Source organism: Mirounga angustirostris, unplaced genomic scaffold (assembly GCF_029215605.1).
Source record: "Mirounga angustirostris isolate CCGP_5_RB_7025 unplaced genomic scaffold, mMirAng1.0.hap1 SCAF_10, whole genome shotgun sequence".
In the NCBI taxonomy this organism is placed as follows: Eukaryota; Metazoa; Chordata; class Mammalia; order Carnivora; family Phocidae; genus Mirounga; species Mirounga angustirostris.
This window is the reverse complement of record NW_026991718.1, coordinates 16,261,697-16,282,940: the sequence shown is the minus strand read 5'-3', so window position 1 is coordinate 16,282,940 and position 21,244 is coordinate 16,261,697.

Here is a 21,244-nt window from a genome sequence, read left to right as displayed (position 1 = left end):
ACAAAAAGACTCAAAATGGTTGAAAGACCTAAATGTGAGACAGGAGTCCATCAAAATCCTAAAGGAGAACACAGGCAGCAACCTCTTTGACCCCAGCTGCAGCAACTTCTTCCTAGAAACACTGCCAAAGGCAAGGGAAGCAAGGGCAAAAATGAACTATCAGGACTACATAAAGATAAAAAGCTTTTGCACAGCAAAGGAAACAGTCAACAAAACCAAAAGACAACCGACTGAATGGGAGAAGATATTTGCAAATGACATATCAGATAAAGGGCTAGTATCCAAAATCTATAAAGAACTTATCAAACTCAACACACAAAGAACAAAGAATCCAATCAAGAAATGGGCAGAAGACATGAACAGACATTTTCCCAAAGAAAGCATCCAAACGGCCAACATGAAAAAGTGCTCAACATCGCTTGGCATCAGGGAAATCCAAATCAAAACCTCAATGAGATACCACCTCACACCAGTCAGAATGGCTAAAAGTCAGGAAATGACAGATGTTGGCAGGGATGCGGAGAAAGGGGAACCCTCCTACACTGTTGGTGGGAATGCCAGCAGCCACTCTGGAAAACAGTATGGAGGTTCCTCAAAAAGTTGAAAATAGAGCTACCATATGACCCAGCAATTGCACTACTGGGTATTTACCCCAGAGATACAAATGTAGGGATCCGAAGGGGTACGTGCACCCCGATGTTTATAGCAGCAATGTCCACAACAGCCAAACCATGGAAAGAGCTAAGATGTCCATCGACAGATGAATGGATAAAGATGTGGAATATTATGCAGCCATCAAAAGGAATGAAATCTTGCCATTTGCAACGACGTGGATGGAACTGGAGGGTGTTATGCTGAGCGAAATAAGTCAATCAGAGAAAGACATGTATCATATGACCTCACTGATATGAGGAATTCTTAATCTCAGGAAACAAAATGAGGGTTGCTCGAGTGGGGGGTGGGGTGGGAGGGATGGGGTGGCTGGGTGATAAACATTGGGGAGGGTATGTGCTATGGTGAGCACTGTGAATTGTATAAGACTGTTGAATTACAGTCCTGTACCTCTGAAACTAATAATACATATTTTTTTAAAAAAAGAAGATAGTAGGAAGGGAAAAAGGAAGGCGGCAGAAATCAGAGGGGGAGATGAACCATGAGAGACTATGGACTCTGAGAAACAAACTGAGGGTTCTAGAGGGGAGGCGGTTGGGGGGATGGGTTAGCGTGATGATGGGTATTAAAGAGGGCACATACTGAATGGAGCACTGGGTGTTATGTGCAAACAATGAATCATGGAACACTACATCAAAAACTAATGATGTAGTATATGGTGATTAACATAACATAAAAAAAATAAAGAAAAAGAAAATAAAGAGTAAACGAGGCAATTTAGATGATCACAAAGCTTAGAGAGACAACCAAGAGCTAGGGCAAATTTGAATGAGAAAATCATCACAAGGCCACTCCACTCCTTCAAGACTAAAATAGGTAGCTATTTCACCCAATACACAGAAACAAGTACATACAGTCAAGCAAAATGGGAGACAGAGAAATATGTTCCAAATAAAAACAAAACCTCAGAAAAAGACCTTAATGGTACAGAGATAAGTAATCTAGCTGATAAAGAATTCAAAGTAATTGTCACAAAGATACTCACTGAACTCAGAATAGATGTACACCTTGAGACTTTCAATAACAGGATAGAAAATGTAAGAAAAGTACCAAACAGCACAGAGCTGACAGAAATAATAACTGAGCTGAAAAATATATTTAAAGTGTTCAAGAACAGACTGGAAGAAGCAGAACAGTTGGGTGAACTGGAAGACAAAGCAATGGAGCTCACTCAGAGCAGCAAAAAGAAAAACAAATACTAAAAGATGAGTACTGAGAAATGTATACAACTATTATATACCCTAACACTGTATGTTAATTATACTTGAATAAAAAAATTATTTTAAAAAATTACAATAATTTAAGGGACCTCTGGAACAACATTAAGTGAAATAACATTCACATACAGAGATTCCCAGAAGAAGAGAGAGAGAAGGGGGCAGAAAACTACTTTGAAAAATAATGGCTGAAAAATTCCTATTAGGGAAGGAAATAGATATCCAGGCCCAGGAATCCCAGAGAGTTCTAAAGAAGATGAACCCAAATAGATCTACACCAATGCACATTATAACTAAAATGGCAAAATTTAAAGAGAGAATCTTAAAAGCAGCAAGAGAAAAACAAATTGTGCATACAAAGGAAACCCCAATAAGGCTGTCAGCAGATTTCTCAGCAAAAATTCTGAAGGTCAGAAGAGAGTGGCATGACATAGTCAAAGTGCTAAAGGGGAAAAACTACCAACCAAGAGTACTCTATCCAACAAGATTATCATTCAGAATTGAAAGAGGAATAAAGAGTTTTCCTGACAGGTGAAAGCAAAAAGAGTTCATTACTACTAAATTTTCTTTACAAGAAATGTTAAAAGGATTTCTTTAAGCTGAAAAGAAATGGCACTAATTAATAACAAGAAAACACGGGAAAGTAAAAATCTCACTGGAAAAGGTAAGTATACAGTAAAGGTAGTGTAAAGCTACTACAAAGGTTAAAAGACAAACGTAGTAAATTTAGCTAAAATTATAATAACTTGTTAAGGGATCCCAAAATAAAAAGATGTAAAATGTGACATCAAAAACATAAGACATGGAGGGGAGTAAAAATGTACTTTCGTAATGTGCTGAAATTTAAATTGTTATCAACTTAACATAGACTGTTAAATACATAGGATGATATATGTGACCCTTATGTTAACCATAAAGCAAAAACTTATAATAAATGCACAAAATGAGAAAGAATTCTAAGTCATCAAACCACAAGAGAGAATAAGGAAGAAAGAAAAGAAGGGAATTACAAACGCAGCCAGAAAACAATGAACAAAATGGCAATACATACATACCTATTAATGATTACTTTAAATGTAATAGGACTAAATTCTCCAAAATACACAGAGTGGTTGAATGGATTTTTTTAAAAAGACACACACACACACACACACACACACACATATACACTGCATATAAGAGACTCATTTCAGAAATAAGGACACACACAGACTGAAAGTGAAGGAATGGAAAAAGATATTCCCTGCAAGTGGAAACAAAAAGAAAACTGGTGTGCCTAAACTCACATCAGACAAAATAGACTTTAAACCAAGACTGTAATAAAAGACAAAGGCAGAACTATGTAATGATAAATGGGTCAATCCACTGAGAAGATATAACATTTATAGATATAGATATATAGATATACACACACACACACAACATAGGAGCACTAAAATATATAAAGCAAAAAATATTAACAAACCTGAAAGGAGAAGTTTACAGAAAATCAATAAGAACTATTAACCTTAAGTGACACATTAGATCAGATAGACTTAATAGATAAAAACAGAACACTGCATCCAAAATCAGAAAAATACATTCTTCTCAAGTGTTCATAAAACACTCTCCAGGACAGATCACAAGTTAAGCCACAAAAGAAGGGTCAATAAATTCAAGAATACTGAAATCATATCAAGCCATTTTTTACAACCACAATGATATAAAACTAGAAATCAATTACAATAAGAAAACTAGAAAAACTACAAATACTTGGAGATTAAACAACATGTTACTGAACTACTAGATCATATAAGAAATCAGAAAAGAGATCAAAAAATACCTAGAAACAAGTGAAAACAGAAATATGATATACCAAAATCTATGAGATGCAGCAAAAGTGACTCTAAGATAGAAGGTTCAGAGCAATACATAGGCCTACTTCAAGAAACAAAAGAAATCCCAAACAATTTAATTTTACACCCAAAGGAACTAGAAAAAGAAAACTCAAAGTTAGTAAAAGGAAGGAAATAAAAATCAGAGCAAAAATAAATGACATAGAGACTAAAAAGACAATAGAAAAGAGCAGTGAAACTAAAAATTGGTTCTTTGAAAAGATAAAATTGACACCTAGCTAGACTCACTAACAAAAAAGGAGAGTGCTCAACTAAAAAAATGAGAAATGAAAGAGGAAAAGTTATAACAGATACCACAGAAATACAAAGAACTGAAGATACTACCATGAACAACTGCATACCAACAAACTGCACAACCTAGAAGTGTATAAATCCCTAGAAATTTACATTCTTCCAAGACTTAATCATGAAAACACAGAAAATCTGAATGGACAGGTTACTCGTAAGGAGACTGAATCAGTAATCAAAGATCTCTCAACAAAACTCCAGGACCAGATGACTTCACTGGTGAATTCTACCAATCAAAGAAGATTTAATACCTATCCTTCTCAAACTCTTCCAAAAAACTGAAGAGGAGGGAATGCTTCCAAATTCATTTTACAAGGCCAGCAATAGCCTGAAACCAAAACCATCCAAGTACACCACAAAAAAAGAAAATTACAGGCCAATATTTTTGATGAAATAAAAGAGAAAATCATGATCATCTCAATAGATGAAAAAAAGGCATTTGACAAAATTCAACATGCATTTATGTTAAAAACTCTCAACAAAGTAGGCAGAAAGAGAATGTACCTCAACATGATAAAGTCCATATAGGACAAACCCACAGCAAATAACATACTCATTGGTAAAAAGCTAAAAGGTTTACCCTCAAGATCAGGAACAAGACAAGGATGCCAACTCTCACCACTTATATTCAATGTAGTACTGGAAGTCCTAGCCATAGCAATTAGGCAAGAAAAAGAAGTAATTGGCAAACAAATTAGAAAGGAAGTGGTAAAACTGTCACTATTTGCAGTTGACATACACTGTATATAGAGAACCCTAAAGATTCCACCAAAAAAATTTTAGGATAAATGAATTCAGTAAAGGAGCAATATAAAAAATATATAAAAATCAGTTGCATTTCTATACACTAATAACAAACTATCAAAAAGAGAAATCATGAAAACAATCCCATTTATAATTGCATCAAAAAGAATAAAATACCTGGGAATAATTTAACCAAGAAGGTGAAAGACCTGTACATTGAAAAATGTAAAACACCTATGAAAGAAAATGAAGATGATATAAATAAACAGAAGGATATTCCAGGCTTATGGAAGAACAAATATTGCTCAAATGTCCATATTACTCAAAGCAATCTACAGATTTAATGCAATCCCATCAAAATCCCAATGGCATTTTTCACAGAACTATAACAAATAATTCTAAAATTTGTATGAAAGCACGGAAGACCTTATGTAGCCAAAACAATCTTCAGAAAGAACAAAGCCAGAGGTATCATGCTACCTGATTTCAAGCTATACTACAAAGCTGTAATAATCAAAATGGTATGGTACTGTCATAAAAAAAGACACACAGATCAATGGAACAGAATAGAAAGCCCAGAAATAAACCCACGCATATATGGCCAAATAGTGTATGTCAAAGGAGACAAGAATATACAATGAGGAATGGATAATCTATTCAACAAATGGTGCTGGGAAAATTGGACAGCTACATGCAAAAGAATGAAACTGGACCACTACCTTATGCTAATATAAAAACTCAAAACAGATTAAAGATTTGAGCATAAGACCTAAAACTAAAAGCTCCTAAAAGAAAGCATAGATGGTAAGCTCCGTGAGATTGGTTTTAGCAATATATATATATATATATTTTTTAATCTGATTCCAAAGGCAAGAGAAACAAAAGCAGGGGTGCCTGGGTGGATCAGTCAGTTAAGTGTCCACCTTCAGCTCAGGCCATGACCCCAGGGTCTTGGGATTGAGTCCCACATTAGACAGGGAGTCTGCTTCTCCCTCTGCCTCTCCCCCATGCTCGTGCTCTCTTTCTCTCTCTCTCAAACAAATAAATAAAATCTTTTTAAAAAGAGAAACAAAAGCGAAAATAAGCAAATGCACTACATCAAACTAAAAGGCTTATGAACATTGAACGAAACCATCAACACAAATGAAAAGGCAACCTACTGAAAAGGAGAAGATATTTGCAAATCATGTATCTGATAAGAGGTTAACATCCAAAATATATAAAGAATTCATACAAATCAATAACAAAAAAAATAAAAAATGGGCAGAGGATCTGAATAGACATTTTTTCAGAGAAGACATAAAGATGGCTAACAGGCACATGAAAAGACATTCAACATCACTATTCATCAAGAAAATGAAAATCAAAACCACAATGAGATATCACCTTGTATGTGTCAGAATGACTTATCAAAAAGATAAGAAATAACAAGTGTTGACAAGGATGTGAAGAAAAGGGAACTCTCATGCACTGTGGGTAGGAATATAAACTGGTACAGCCACTATGGGAAACAGTATGGAGGTTCCTCAAAAAATTAAAAATAGAACTACCATATGATCTAGCAATTCCATTACTGGGTATATATCCAAAGAAAATGAAAACACTAATTTGAAAAGATATATGCACCTCTACGTTCATTGAAGCATTATTTACAATAACCAAGATATGGAAACAACCTAAGTGCCTATTGATGAATGGATAAAGAAGATATGGTGTGTGCGTATGTGTGCACACGCCATAAAAAAGAATGAAATCTTGCCATTTGCAACAACATGAATGGACCTTGAAGGTATTATGTTAAGTGAAATAAGTCAGAGAATGACAAATACTATCTGACTTCACTTATATGTGGAATCTAAAAAACAAAATAAAACAAAATGTAGACTCATACGGAGAAAAGATTGGTGGTTATCAGAGGGGAGGTTTGGGGGGTTGGGGTAAAATGAATGAAAGGAATCAAGAAGTAAAAAATTCCCATTATAACACAAATAAGTCATAGGGATATAATGTATAGCATGGGGAATACAGTCAATAATACTGTATCAACGTTGTATGGTGACAGATAATAACTAGATTTTATTGTGGTGATCTATTCACAATATATACAAATGTCAAATCACTCACCTGAAACTAATAGAATATTGCATGTCAATTATAGCTCAAAAAAAGGAAAAATTGGTAAGTACACAAACACATTTCATACCAAAAAATGGGTAATCATCGGCACTTAAAAAGTCATTTAACTGAAGTTATAATTAAATAAATGATAATCAAAATAATTTTTTAATAAATTACTTTGGCAAAGATCAAAACTTGATAGGAAATGAGTTTTGCAAGTTCAAGGGAAACAGATGCTCTCACAAACCGGTAACAGGAAAGAAAATTGGTGCAACCTCTTTGGAGGGCAAGTTGGCGATACATATTCTAATGTCAAATGCCCATACTCTTTGATGTAGCATTTCTGGATATTTCCTGTATTACTATATTAGTAGACATAAGCTAAGGCATGTGGTATTCACTGCAGCATTATTATTAATACAAAAATTTATAATCTATCGGTGGCGCCTGGGTGGCTCAGTCGTTAAGCGTCTGCCTTCAGCTCAGGTCATGATCCCAGGGTCCTGGGATCGAGCCCCGCATCGGGCTCCCTGCTCTGCGGGAGGCCTGCTTCTCCCTCTGCTGCTCCCCTTGCTTGTGTTCCCTCTCTCTCTGTCAAATAAATAAATAAAATCTTTAAAAAAAAATTTATAATCTATCAATAGACTTTTTTTATAAATTATGATTATATCCATATAAGAGAATGCTTTAGAAATATTAAAAATGACAAGACTGGAGGCAACTGGGTGACTCAGTTGGTTGAGCAACTGCCTTCAGCTCAGGTCATGATCCTAGGGTCCTAGGATCGGACCCCGGATTGGGCTCCCTGCTCCTCGGGGAGCCTGCTTCTCCCTCTCCCTCTGCCTGCTGCTCCCCCTGCTTTAGTTCTCTGTGTGTCAAATAAATAAATAAAATCTTTTAAAATTAAAAATTAAATTTAAAAAAAAATGACAAGGCTTGGGACACCTGGGTGGCTCATCGGTTAAGCATCTGCCTTTGGCTCAGGTCATGATCCCAGGGTCCTGGGATTGAGCCCCACATTGGGCTCCCTGCTCAGCAGGAAGCCTGCTTCTCCCTATCCCTCTGCTGCCCCCTCTGCTTATTCTCCCCACCCACCCCCCCATCAAATAAATTAATAAAATCTTTTTAAAAAATAAAAATTAAAAAAATGACAAGATTTCATTTTTTATGGCTAAGTAATAGTCTATTGTATAAATATATCATATCTTCTTTATCCTGGATTCATATGAATATAAAGTGATTCCAAAAATAGTGTTCCATTCATAATGTTCAGGAGAGTGTATGGTATGCTCTCAGTTGTGCAAGCCTCTTTTTAAAGGAATTTACATATAGTTTATCTGTGAATGGAGTAGTTCTGTAAGGATATACAAGGGACTGTAATGGTATTTATGACTTGAGAGACCAATGTCTTTAAAGAGAGATCTTCTCTATGGGAGAAGATACTTGCAAATGACATATCAGATAAAGGGCTACTCAACACCCAAAGAACAAAGAATCCAATCAAGAAATGGGCAGAAGAGGGGCGCCTGGGTGGCTCAGTTGGTTAAGCGACTGCCTTCGGCTCAGGTCATGATCCTAGAGTCCCTGGATCGAGTCCCGCATCGGGCTCCCTGCTCGGCAGGGAGTCTGCTTCTCCCTCTGACCCTCCTCCCTCTCATGCTCTCTGTCTCTCATTCTCTCTGTCTCAAATAAATAATAAATAAAATTAAAAAAAAAAAAAGAAATGGATAGAAGACATGAACAGACATTTTTCCAAAGACATCTAAATGGCCAACAGACACATGAGAAAGTGTTCAACATCACTCGGCATGAGGGAAATCCAAATCAAAACCTCAATGAGATACCACCTCACATCAGTCAGAATGGCTAAAATTAGCAAGTCAGGAAACGACAGATGTTGGCGGGGATGCGGAGAAAGGGGAACCCTCCTACACTGTTGGTGGGAATGCAAGCTGGTGCAACCACTCTGGAAAACAGTATGGAGGTTCCTCAAAAAGTTGAAAATAGAGCTACCATATGATCCAGCAATTGCACTACTGGGTATTTACCCCAAAGATACAAATGTAAGGATCTGAAGGGGTATGTGCACCCCGATGTTTACAGCAGCAATGTCCACAATAGCCAAACTGTGGAAAGAGCCAAGATGTCCATCGACAGATGAATGGATAAAGAAGATGTGGTATGTATATACAATGGAATATTATGCAGCCATCAAAAGGAATGACATCTTGCCATTTGTAACGACATGGATGGAACCGGAGAGTGCTATGCTGAGCAAAATAAGTCAATCAGAGAAAGACATGTATCATATGACCTCACTGATATGAGGAATTCTTAATCTCAGGAAACCAACTGAGGGTTGCTGGAGTGGGGGGGGGAGGGATGGGGTGGCTGGGTGATAGACACTGGGGAGGGTATGTGCTATGGTGAGCACTGTGAATTGTGCAAGACTGTTGAATCACAGATCTGTACCTCTGAAACAAATAATGCAATATATGTTAAGAAAAAAAAAAAAGATAGCAGGAGGGGAAGAATGAAGGGGGGGAAATCGGAGCGGGAGACGAACCATGAAAGACGATGGACTCTGAAAAACAAACTGAGGGTTCTAGAGGGGAGGGGGTGGGAGGATGGGTTAGCCTGGTGATGGGTATTAAAGAGGGCACATTCTGCATGGAGCACTGGGTGTTATGCACAAACAATGAATCATGGAACACTACATTAAAAACTAATGATGTAATGTATGGTGATTAACATAAAAATTTTTTAAAAAGAGAGAGAGAGATATTCTCTACCTATTTCTCTCCCACAGTCTCTTCTTATTTTTTCACAACTAGGTCCAGAGGTTGTCCCTCAAACTCTACATTCAAGATTTCCTTAGTTCCCAGAAAAATCATGACTTGAGATTTAATAAACAAATATATACATATATACATGCATACATAAATGGTAGTTAAGTAGTTGGAACCATCTCCCCAGCCTCCACTCCAAAATATGATGGGATGAAGTGCTAAAATCTTTTCCATTGGTGACAATTAATAATAATGTACATCTATATAGCAATTTACCATTTATACCATACTTTCTTATATTACTTTAAAATTAATTTTCACAACATGCTATGTAATGAGCATATTGATCTGCATTTCCATACTGATAAACTAGGATTCAAAAAGTTTAAGTAATTTGCTCAGGCTAATGCAGCTAGTAAATGGTGTTTTTGAGAATCAACAAGATAAGTCTTACTTCAAATCCCATGTTCTTTCTTTGACACTTTATTTGTATATCTTCCTGTTCTGCATTAACTTTTTATTATTGCATGTATTAATTTTTCAATTTTGAAAAGAAACTAATAAAATAAAGCAGCTTTAAAAAAGTAAGTAGGTAGTGAGAACAGGAGAAGTCATTCAATCTAGGCATTAGTAAATGCTAGATCTAGAAAAAAAAATCTCTTCTTAAGTAAGAATGAATGGACAAAATACACCACATAATGTACACAGAAAGATGCTGTAACTTAAAAGAAGAATGCTATAATATTCAAGAAGCAAGGAAACAGTATACTATGTAAAAGTGTTACTGGAGAGAAAAAATAATAAGTAAGTATAAGGAAGCCACAGAGACCTAAGAAGAGTGGTAGTCCTGGATCAGGTGATTTCAGCAGATGGGCAGCTGCCTGGGCAGAGAAAGATGGTTGCCACCGGTCAACTGCATCATGTTCTGCATGTATAAGTCATGCAGAAAGCAGCCATGATGTATTTTTTATTTCCTGTGATAGCCCTCAGGAGCCCTATAGATACAGTGGGGTGATGGGGCAGAGATCTAACAGTCCACAGGTTTCTACCTGTGTGTTCCAGGCACTTACTTACCTGTGTGGTATGAACGTCTTCAGAAAGTACTACTCTGCAACATCCTTAGTAAGTCAGGAGTGTCTCTGAGTTCTCTTGGTCCTACCAACTTTGTGGAGTTTGCTAATACAACAAAAACATTTCATAACTAACAAATAAGAATATTTTCCCATGTCCTTTCACTTGTAGTTACCATATAGTTGGTAGAGGTAGAGAAAGAACTTTATAAGTTAGAATGAGTTCTTTAAATATTTGGATGTTTAGGGGGGTGTCCTCCCCCAAATCATTATGGTAGCTATACCATTGTTTCTCGTGTAAAACTGTTAGTTTTTCACTATAGAACAATGTAATTTTTTTTATCATTTTAGTTAACACAAAATAGAAGCCAGCATCAGTCTTATTTCTTGTGCTAGAGATACTTTAAATATATGTATTTGTGATCTGCTCAATTTCACTCATATTTTGTTTCATCTAAAGTTATAAAAATGATTACCTTTTAAAATTAGCAACTTCTGGGGCACCTGGGTGGCTCAGTCAGTTAAGCATCTGTCTTTGGCTCAAGTCATGATCCCAATGTCCTGAGATAGAGCCCCACATCAGGCTTCCTGCTGAGTGGAGAGCCTGCTTCTCCCTCCCCCTCTGACCTCCACTCTTGCTTGCTCTCTCTCTCAAATAATAAAATCTGTTTTAAAAAATAAATAAATAAAATTAGCCACTTCTAATGTGTGCATAGAAAAAAAATATTTCCTGCTTTGGGGAGGATTCATTCTAAATTAAGAAGTGTGAAGTCACCTTCTTTTCCTTTCTATAAATAAACCAAAAAATGTGAAGACTATTGGACATATGTTCTAATTTTCTTTTCCCACCTAACCTGCAATTTCTTAGACCAATCTCTTTAAGCTGTTCAGCCTTCTGCTTTAAACCAATACTACAGAGCAAACCATGTAAAAAGCAATAGAGAATTAACTTGAGATTATCAGGCTAATGGTACAGCTATCACAGTGTGGAACACTTTGTGAGAATAATATCACTGCTGGAGAATAAATGTGAACACATTTTCTAAGATTTCACCAGATATCTACATCTAAATGCATGGGCCAGGTTTTTGTTTGGAGTTTGCCTGAGCAGCTTAAGGCTTTTGTCCCATAGAGGGGCAATCCTGCATAATTACTATACTCCATTTGTCCTACACCTAAGAATACACAGTTTCCTTCTTTATTAGCTTCTCCCAGCAAAACAGAACCATGACACAGAATCTGAACTCAACCCAATTAGGAAACTTCTAAGTTGGAATAAAAGGAAGAAGCTCCATGCATACCTCATAAAACCTGCATTCCAGAAATAGATCTGAAACATCCAGGTGGGCCAGAGCCAACAAGTTCACTTTCCTGTCACCAAGTAACCACTAATAGGAGAAAAGATGTCTCTGCATCACCTAGGAATATTTCCTTATCTGCCAAGAGAAAATCACAGTCCCCTCAAGGAAGCCAACCCTTCCAATCTCACAGGTTTAATGGGTACTATAATTTTCTCCCTGGCACAACACATATAAGGAAGCAAGTGAGCAACTCACTAACCTAGTTCTATTTAATGAACTATTGGTCTTTGTGTTTCCTCTCTAGTTCCCTTACATCCTACTCTCAATACGGAAGCCACAATAAACCTTTAAAACTATGTCAGATCAGATCTGTCTTCTCTCAAAGCCCTTCCTTGGCTTCCCATTTCATGCCAAGCAACAATGTCTTATAAGGCCTTTATGATCTTCCCACCCCCCATGATCTCTGACATCTCCTCCTCTCCCCTCACTAACTGCTCCAAGAACACTGGCCTCCTTGCTGTTCTTCAAATAGAAGAGACACTTAGAAGCCCACGCAAAGCCTTTATACTTACTGGTCCCTCTATATGGAAGACTGTTCTTTCTCCACACACTCATCATGACTAACTTACAAACCTCTTCCAGGTGTTTGCTCAAAAATGACCTTCTCAATGAGGCCCCCCCACACACACATTCCCCCTTTCCTGCCTTATTTCCCCCCAATATCATTTATTATCTTCCAACATAGTAAACATTTTAATTTATTGTCTGCCTTCCATTATTATAAGTTCCATCAGTGCAGGGATCTTTGCTTATATACTGTTATATCTTCAGTCTCTAACTCAAAATAGTACTCAGTAAATATTCATTAAAGAATTAACATTCAGAAAGTTAGTATGTACGATAGTCTTACCACTGTATAGACTATGTACCAGAACAACCACAGGTAGTCTTTGGGAGCAACAAAGTATCAATGACTGAATGTATGATTAGGAACCTCCTCTGAAAATAAAGATTCCTTATCTGTTACCTTCACAAGAATTCAAATCACTATTTTTTTCTGATTCATTCTACCTGCACACCCTACCCAGGCTGCAGCCACGATCACCTAGTTTTTGTGTTTGCACAATACAATTTTTTGTTTTGCCATAAAAAAGACTATTTGAAACTGGTTATTCTACATCTTGACTTCAGGTTATCTCCACCATCCTCCATTAATTCTTGAACACACATTGCCTAACCTGGGTCTATTTACTTTCCAAATGTTAAAGAAAAGATGTAGCCATTGAACTCCAAAAGAAAATCAAGTCCATTTCTCATTCTAATGATATTTGAGAAAGGCTTGAGTTTCCTAGTTTGATACATTTAACAACAAAACAAATTGTTCTTGATTTCCATACTATGTTTGTAAGAAAGCTATTGGTTAGATATTTTGTTTCCCAGTTATTCCTTTGAATTTCTTCATCATTGAAATAGAAATTTTTAAAAGTTTACCATAACGTAAGGCTGCCTCATCTTCCCCTCAAAAACTGCAACAAAACAATACTAATTTCTTCCACTTCCTCCCTATAGAGTATTGTTTTCTTGAGAAAAAATCTCATCTTGGACACACAAAAAAAAGCAATGTCCAGACACATTCCAGTTCAACCCCTAACAGTAATATAGGCAGGCACTATGTATATATGCTACTATTTATTTATAATGATAATGACCTTACAATATAAGTTGGGGCACTTTACAGAAGGAAAGATGAGCTTTCAGAGAGGTGAAGTTGCTCATGGTTGTGTAACTCCCAGGATCCAAATCTAAACCTGCAGACATGGCTACATTCTTCCCACCTCACTGTACTGCCTGTATACCAGTGCCGAGTCCAGTCCTGACGGAACCTCCTTAACTGAAACTTATGGCCTCATACTCCCTCATGTTATTAAGGAAATGAATCATTAGTACTTGGCAACATTTACCAACCCTTGAAGAGATTGCATAACACTCTTTGCATTTAATCATTTACTAAGCAGCTAAATTACTATTTTAATCTAATGTAAAAACAACTCTGAAGTTGTTAGTGTAAATGAGAAATCATCATATCCATATCAGTGACTCCCACTCCTAAATAATTAATACTCTGTTCATATTGTAGCTTATAGGATGATGCTTACCAGAACTTAGTTTAATTTTATCACATAACTTGGAAGGCATAAATACTACGGCATTTAAATCAGGTATTCTAAAACAGAAAAGTAAGCCATATTTTACAGTATTAAAATCCAATAAGTAGCAGATCTACTGCAACTTCCTCTACTCTAGCCTTCTAAGTTTAGCTCCACATGAGATGAATCATGAAGATTCAAAAGTAACAACTGGATAGTTATCAATTTAAATGAACCAACGTTAGAGCCCAAGAAAAATTATAAAAACTTATTACTAAGTTAACACCAAAAAGTTACATCAGATGGCAGCACTTTAACTCATCTGTTCTTCATTGACTTACCAAAAATGCACACACACACACACAAATCTCAGAATGAGAAAGGAAGTTGCAAGAGCACTGGAAATTGGCAATATTGGTAAATGGTCAGTTAAAAAAATGTTTAATTTCAGTAAGTATAGGTGGAGTCCCAGATCAAAATTAAAGGGCCAAAGTAACAGTAGATTTCTACCCAAGCCATTGCTTATATAAACTTCAGTGTTGGGGGAAGAGGATGGGAGAGGCTAGGAACAGGAAAAAAAAAATGTGAAGAAATAATGGATAGAAACTTCCCAAATTAAAAAAACTATAAACCTACAGATCCAATAATTCCAACTAACTCCAAGCACAAAAGAAAAAAGGAAAAAAACTACACCACAACACATAATTATCAAACTGACCTATATTAGTGATAAAAAGAAAATCTTAAATACATCCAGGGGTGTAAGGGGAAAATATATTAAGTAGAAAGGAACAAAAAGCATGGTGACAGCAGTATCTCATTAGAAACACTGCAAATGAGAAAACTATGTCACATGATTAAGTGCTAAAAGGAAAAAAAAACTGTCAACCTAGTTTTCTATATCCAGTAAAGGTATCTTTCAAGTAAGAAAGTGAAATGAAGAATTTTTCAGTCATTATAAAAGCTGAGAGAATTCATCACCAGCAGACTCACACTACCAAAAATGTTCAAGGAAGTAGGCAAAAGATGGCATTTTCTTCAAGCAGAAGGAAAATGAGAACAGATGAAAATGTGGGTTTATACAAAGCCATGAATAACACTGGAAATAGCAATTCCATGGACAAATATGCAAGGTTTTTTATGATTTGCATCTCTTTAAAATTTGACTGTTTAAACAAAAATAATGCAATGTGGAGTTTATAAAATATGTATAAGCAAAATGTATGAAACAACATGTTAAAGAAATGGAAGCATCCAATTGTAAGATTCTTAAGCTGTATCTGGAATGTAAGATCACTTGAAAGTAAACTGGTATGTTTAAATATGTAACTACAGACCATAAAGAAACCATTAAATTATCAAAACTAAGAGTTATACCTAATAAGCTAACAAAGGAGATAAAATGGAATCAATCCAAAAAGAAGGCAGAAAGAAAGAAAAACCAGAAAAAAGAATAGGTGGGACAAATAGAAAACAAGTAACAAGTTGATAGACTTAAACCTAACCACACCCATGTTAAATGTAAAGGGTCTGATGATTCTAATTAAAAATCAAAGATGTCAGATTAGTAAAAAAAAAAAAAAAAAATCCCCAACTACATGCTCCCTATAACTATCTATTTTAAATATAGACACTAAGAGCTTAAATGAATGTTTATGTTTTCCTATCCCAGAAAATATGACATACAGTATATTTATATCAGGACAACTACATGATCACAATGGTGTCCACAAAGCATGTACAAGTGGTTCCTGGAGAATTTTTTTTTTCCCAGCAAATAGAAGGCATGTCATAAGCAATATGAATGTGATGCTCTTTTATATATGAAAAATCTTGAGTTTAAAGTTATGTGTTCAATGATTCATATATTATTTTTCATCTATTACGTGGAAGAGAATGTGTTAATCATCACAAGGGACACTAAAAAACAATAAAAACTTAGAATGATATAGGTGACCAACCAGTTTAACCAGGTCTTTTCCAGTTTTAGTCTCAGATATTGAACTACACCCGCCCCCCCAGTCCTGGGGAAACTGGGTAGTTGGCCACAGAGACACTATTGACTGTAGTTGTGACAAAGATTATTGTAACTATGAGCCAAACTGAAATATCATGTATACTTCTGACTTTAATGTCAGGTCTAAAATCAGAATGTATTTATTTGCATAACCTGGCATAGCACATTATTATAAACTAAGTGTAGAGTCTATACCTAAACTCCAACATAAGGAATTGATGCTATACTGTCTCAGACAAATCTCTCAGAATTCCAAATTCTCTACATGCAATGCCAAATAAGTGACTCTTAACCATTTTTGTTAAAAAAAAAAAAAAAAAAAAAAACTTTAGGATAAGCTTGATTTTCCTCAATAGTTAATTCTTTAATCTCACTGAAAATATAAAAACTGGAGACAAATTGCAATATTGGCTATAAATAAGGAGTCTTTTTCTCAGAGAATCTCTTGGCACTATTTAAAGGAAAGTTATCTACTGCAAAAGGTTAATCAACTCAAACTCAACAAAAGGTCTGACTTTAATTGAAAGTCCAAATGTTAAAATCTGAGACAAGCTTTAAATAGAGCAAAACAAATTTAACATGTGTGATGCTAAAAATTCTCATGTAAATTTGCATCCCTCTAATCCTTACTAGGATGACAGTATGTATTTTGGGAGAATGACAGCAGATACTTGCTAAAATGACAGTACACATTTTAGTGATAATTTCAAACATGGACATGAGAGATACTCGTCTACAGTTTTATTATCCTGTAAGGTCTTTGTCTGGTTTTAGCATCAGGGTAATGGTCGCCCCTGAAAAACTGAGGGAGTGTTTCATTCTTTTCCATTTTCTGTGGGGGATTTATGTAGAATTGATATTTTTTCAGCTTTAAGGTTTGAAAGAATTCACCAGTGAAATTGGGGATTGAGTTTTCATTGTTACAATATTTTTAACTAAGAATTCATTTTCTTTAATGGATAAGTATTTAGATTATCTATTTCTTCTTGAAAGCATTTCTGTAGTTTGTGTCTTTGAGGGAATCTGTCAAATTCATCAACACAGTCAAATTTATAGGCATAAAACTGCTTATAATATTCCTTTGTTGTCTTTCAATATTTGAAAGATCTATACTGGTGTTCCTTTTTAGTTTTTTTTTTTTTAATCACTCTTTTTTATTGGTCTTTCCAAAGACAAGCTTTTATTTTTATTGACTTTATTATTTTTCTGATTCCAATTTATTTCTGATCTTATTTTCTTCTACCTGCTTGGGATCATATTTGCTCTTTTTTCTTAAGGTAGATCTTAAAACACTGATTTGAAATATTTACTCTTTTCTAATATAAATATTTAATGCTACAGATTTCCCTCTAAGAACTGCTTTAGTTGCAGCCCACAGATTTTGAAACATTGTAAATTTGTTTTCATTTAAGTAAAAATATTTTTAAATATTCCATGTAATTTCCTTTTTGACTTATGGATTGTATTGCTGATTCTTTGGGAAAATTTTTCCAGATGTCTTTGTATTATTCATTACTAGTCTAGTTTCATTGTAGCTGGAGAACAAATTTAGTGAGATTTTCTTATAAATATGAAGTTTGTTTTATGTCCCAGAATATAGTCTGTCTTGATAAATATCCCTTGTGCACTCAAGAAGAACATATATTCTACTGTTACTGTATGAAGTATTCTATAAGTATCAACTAGGTCAAATTGGTTGACTATTCTCAAGTCTTCTATATCCTTACTAATATTGGGATACTGAAATAACCCATCATAACTCTGGATTTATGTCTCTTTTCTAGTTGTCAGTTTTTTGTTTTATTTATTATGAAGCTCTATTAAGAACAAAAACATTTAGGATTGTAGGCAGAAAATCAGTAGCATTTGGAATACCTGAACAACATGGTCAACCAGTTGACATTTACAGAATGAAGCTGCTCAATATTTGCACTTCTAGTCAACAAATAGTAAGTATAAGGAGACACATACAAAAATATTCATTGCAGCACTTAATCGGAAAAGTAAGAACTCATTTTCCAGAAGTAGAGAAATCAGATACATAAACTAATTTACTCATATGATGCATACCATTGAGTAGGTGAAATGAATAAATATCTTCATGTATCGGTCAAACCTCAGAAACAAGATGTTGAATGTATGAAGCAAGTTGCAAAAGAATACACTATGATGGGAATTCAGGTTTATAAAAATCTATCAAAATAATTGTTTCTTAACAAAAAGGAAGCACACAATATAATATCAATATATACCAAAATATATTTGATAAAATCCAAACAGTTCTTTTAATAAGAATATTATATAAAAGAGGAATACAGAAAAGTTAATACAATGTGAAAACTTGTATTTCAAACCCTAGAGCAACCAACTAAAAAAAAGAGAGAGAGAATTAAACATAGCCAAAGTAAACTGGAAGTAAATTGTATTCATAATTAATATTGAATTAATCCAAGAGAAGATAGGAGGAAAAAAAAGGAAGAAAGAAGAAATAGGTGAAAATTTAGCAAAATGGTAGCTTTTAAATCCTGTTATATAAAAAAATACACTAAGAATAGATGGTTTAAACAATCCAATTAAAAGACATAGATTGAAAGATTGGAGGAAAAACAATCAAAATCAAACTATATTTTGTCTACCAGAAATGAAATTTAACCACAAAAACACAGAGAATTTAGCAGTAAAAGGATGGTAAAAGATATACCAGGAAATGCTAATCAAAAGAAAGGAGTCATTTTGGAAGACAAAGTAGATCTCCTATAAATGAATACCACAAGGTTTATGAGAGAGATTACAATATGTTACTGAGGATAATTCAAGAGGATATAACAATCCTTAATATGTATGTACCTAAGAACAGAGCTTCAAAACACATAAGCAAAAAGAGAACTAAAATAGAAAAATTCACAACATAGTTGGAAACTTCAACAGTTCTAATAATCAATAAATATAGGGAATAAAACATCAGTTAAGAATACAGGAGGCCTTACAAAGAATCCCCTCAAAATCAATAAAAATAGGTCAACACTCTGACATCTAATAGTAAAACTTAGAAGTCTCAGAGACAAAGAGAAAATCCTGAAAGCAGCTCGGGACAAGAGATCTGTAACCTACAATGGTAGAAACATTAGATTGGCAACAGACCTATCCACAGAGATCTGGCAGACCAGAAAGGACTGGCAGGATATATTCAGAGCACTAAATGAGAAAAATATGCAGCCAAGAATACTATATCCAGCTAGGCTGTCACTGAAAATAGGAAAGATAAAAAGCTTCCAGGACAAACAAAAACTAAAAGAATTTGCAAACACCAAACCAGCCCTACAAGAAATATTGAAAGGGGTCATCTAAGCAAGGAGAGAGCCTAAAACTAATATAGACCAGAAAGGAACACAGACAGTATACAGTAACAGTCACCTTACAGGCAATACAATGGCACTAAATTCATATCTTTCAATAGTTACCCTGAATGTAAATGCGCTAACTGCCCCAATCAAAAGACACAGGCTATCAGATTGGATTAAGAAACAAGACCCGTCAATATGCTGTCTGCAAGAGACTCATTTTAGACACCCCCAGATTGAAAGTGAGGGGGTGGAAAACCATTTACCATGTTAATGAACACCAAAAGAAAGCTGGGGTGGCAATCCTTATATCAGACAAATTAGATTTTAAACCAAAGACTATAATAAGAGATGAGGAGGGACACTACATCATACTTAAAGGGTCTATCCAACAAGAAGATCTAGCAATTTTGAATAACTATTCCCCTAACATGGGAGCAGCCGATTATATAAACCAGTTAATAACAAAATCAAAGAAACACATCCACAACAATACAATAACAGCAGGGGACTTTAACACCTCCCTTACTTAAATGGACAGATCATGTAAGCAAAAGATCAACAAGGAAATAAAGGCTTTAAATGACACACTGGACCAGATGGACTTCACAGATCTATTCAGAACATTCCATCCCAAAGCAAAAGAATACACATTCTTCTCTAGTGCCCATGGAACATTCTCCAGAAGAGATCACATCCTAGGTCACAAATCAGGTCTCAACCAGTACCAAAAGATTGGGATCATTCCCTGCATATATTTGGACCACAGTGATTTGAAACTAGAACTCAATCACAAGATGAAAGTCAGAAAGAACTCAAATACATGGAGGCTAAAGAGCATCCTACTAAAGAATGAATGGGTCAACCAGGAAATTAAAGAAGAATTTAAAAAATTCATGGAAACAAATGAAAATGAAAACACAACTGTTCAAAATCTTTGGGATGCAGCAAAGCCAGTCCTAAGAGGAAAGTATATAGCAATACAAGCCTTTGTCAAGAAACAAGAAAGGTCTCAAATACACAACCTAACCCTACACCTATAGGAGCTGTAGAAAGAACAGCAAATACAGCCTGCACCCAGCAGAATAAGAGAAATAATAAAGATCAGAGCAGAAATGAATGAAATAGAAACCAAAAGAACAGTAGAACAGATCAACAAAACGAGGAGTTGGTTCTTTGAAAAAATTAATAAGATTGATAAACCTCTGGGAGGTGGGAGGGATGGGTGGCTGGGTGATAGACATTGGGGAGGGTATGTGCTATGGTGAGTTCTGTGAATTGTGTAAGACTGATGAATCACAGACCTGTACCACTGAAATAAAACATTATATGTTCAAAAAAAAAAAAAAAAGGAGACAGTAGGAAGGGAAAAATGAAGGGGGTAAAATTGGAAGGGGAGACGAACCATGAGAGACTATGGACTCTGAGAAACAAATTGAGGGTTCTAGAGGGGAGGGTGGTTGGGGGATGGGTTAGCCTGGTGATGGGTATTAAGAGGGCACGTATTGAATGAAGCACTGGCTGTTATATGCAAACAATGAATCATGGAACACTACATCAAAAACTAATGATGTAATGTATGGTGATTAACATAACATAATAAAATTTAAAAAGGGCACCTGGGTGGCTCAGATGGTTAAGCATC